The sequence below is a fragment of the Belonocnema kinseyi genome, chromosome 10 (genome assembly GCF_010883055.1).
Source record: "Belonocnema kinseyi isolate 2016_QV_RU_SX_M_011 chromosome 10, B_treatae_v1, whole genome shotgun sequence".
Lineage (NCBI taxonomy): Eukaryota > Metazoa > Arthropoda > Insecta > Hymenoptera > Cynipidae > Belonocnema > Belonocnema kinseyi.
In genome coordinates, this window is record NC_046666.1 from 47,939,953 (window position 1) to 47,942,620 (window position 2,668).

Sequence of the window (2,668 nt, forward strand, 5' to 3'; positions counted from 1 at the left end):
AAAAGGCCTATGCTTGGATCCAGAAGAAATAATTCTTGATTTCGAGATAGGATTGCAAAATGCTGCAAAAAAAGTGTGGTCCAGTGCGCGAATTATCGGGTGGAGATTTCACTTATCGCAGGCGTGGTATCGGAAAGTGCAGCAGCTCGTTCTCACTACGGAGTATAAAAAAAAAAATTCGGAAATTGGTAGCTGGTTACGTATTTGCTTCGGTTTAATGTTTTTAAATGACACGGAAGTCAAACATTTTTTCGCTTTTGAACTATTACCGATCATGACATATGATGAGAGAGTGATAAAATTCGCGTATTATCTTATAGACACGTATCTAAAAGATGACTGCACTTTTCCGCCTAAAATCTGGTCCGAAAGAACTGCGGATCCAACCCGGACAACGAATGCGTGTGAATCGTTCCATTCTCACTTTAACAATTCATTTTATCACACACACCCTTCAATTTTCAAAACTATTGAAACTCTGCTCGAAGTTCAAACGGGAACTTACTTCAAGTGCAATAGCATTGATTCGCCTTTCCAGTACCAGAATTCTTACTCCAAGAACAAGCGTGAATTTATTCAAAATCAGATTGATGGTTATGAACTCGGAAAGATTTCTCGTTTCTATTTTGTAAAATCGGTATCTTCATATTATCGCATCCACTGAACTGATCGCATACGCTATTAATAAGATTAAGTGGAATTTATGCAATCATTTATAATCAGAACGTTTTTTCCAGATGTTAGTAGTAGTAGTAGTATAATAGCGTATTTACAAATTACCAAATATTCTAAACGAAGGAACATATTATCTTTTGTGTCAAACATGTATAAACATTTTTTCAACTCTATGAGTCAAACAACATATCGTTGGAATCGTTATAATTCGTAGATTTCGAATATCATATTTGTGATTTACTAAGTGGGAAATTTAAAAAATTTTATATTCCATATTTTAGGCCTCATTAGGAACAAATGCTCCCCGCTGACCAAGCTCACTGGCAGCAGCTCGACAGGGTCAGTAGACGCCGCGTAGTGGGGGAACGGTACACAGGTAGCTGTGGCGGAATTGTCATCTGCCCATATTTTCGTTCGACATTGTAAATAGTTGTTTTTAAATTAGATATTGTTTCCATGATTAAACTCAAACATTTATTTATCCTTCAAAAAATGGTCGGGTTGAGTTTTTATACGTATTTTTAACGTAAATATTTGTAGTGTGAAACGTGGGAAAGTCAATTTGGGATGACGTAATTTATTTATAATTGCACAAAACATCTGAAATTATATTTAATTTCTTGAATCGATATCAGTCACATTTTTCCAAGCTCTATGAATTAAATTACGTTAAAATTAGTTAAATTTTCAACCAAAAAAGATTTTTTATCCGCTGAAATAAATTTTCAACACAAAAAGACGAACTTTTAAGAAAAAGAACTACGCGAACAGTTGTATTAACAACCAAATGGATCAACTTTCCAGTAACATTTTACAAAATAGTACAATTTTCTAGCTAAAAAGGACGATTTTTTCGAATACAGTTCAATTTTTGATCAAAAAGTTACTTTTCAACCCAGAAAGATAATTTTTAAATATAAAAGATGAATTTAATAATACATTAATTTTCAGCACACAGAGATGTTTTTTCAATCAAATGGCCGATCCTTTAACTAGAAATTAGTCGAATTTTAGAAAATAATGAACTTTCAAATCGATTAAAAATGAATTTTTAACGAAGTCATTTTCAGTTAAGAAAGATAAATTTTTAACAAAAATATTTATTTTCAATCAAGATAGATGAAAATTTTAACAACATAATTGAACTCTCCACCAAAAAGTTTAACTTACAACACAAAAAGACGACTTTTCAACAGTCATTTTAAAGCCAAGAAGATGATTTTTTAAAACAAAAAATTGTTATTTTTAACCCAAAAATTTGACTGTTGAAACAAACAATTTAGTTTTCAACTAAATTAATTGAATTTCTACCTAATTTTTGAATTTTCGAAAGAAAAATTAATTTTCTACAAAATAGTAGAATCTTTATCATCAAAGTTCATTTATAAGCAAATAATTTGAGTTTCCAACTATATTTACAAATACTAAATCGAAAAAAAATATATATATATTTTTTTTTTTTTACAAATCAGGAGAATTTTAAGTAAAATAATCGACTTTTTCACAAAAGAAAAACAAGTTCTCAATTAAAAATAACAATTTCTATTTCAACCAAGCAACTGTATTTTTGACTAAAAAGGATAAATTTTTAATGTGGAAGACTAAATATCTCTACCAAGAAAATCGAATTTTCAAATAAATACATGATTATTGCAACAAAAAATTAAACATTAAACGAAAAAAATAAATTTCTAATCAAATAGTTTAAAATTTTAACTGAAAAAGGGTAAATTTTTATCAAAACTTCTTAACAGTATAGCCATATTAACCCCCCCCCCCCAGACTGATAACCCAGTTTATGAAAAGTACCGTCATGTCACTTTTTCTTTTAGTACTAAATCACTACGAAAAAGGATGTTATCGTTTTTTAATTTTTTCACAGTATACACATTTTTTGGGGGGCCGTTCATTTTTCGGAACGGTAAAAATTAAGAAAGGTAAAATTTCAGAATGGGTTATAATACATAATGGTAAAACTTAGGAATAGCAAAAA

At 29.8% G+C, this 2,668-nt stretch overlaps 1 protein-coding gene across 2 annotated transcripts in view; it reads left to right on the plus strand.

Moving 5' to 3' along the window:
* The window catches only part of LOC117182294, a 7,317-nt gene that overhangs the window by 919 nt on the left and 3,730 nt on the right, over positions 1 to 2,668 (plus strand). The gene's annotated exons all lie outside the window — the stretch shown is intronic.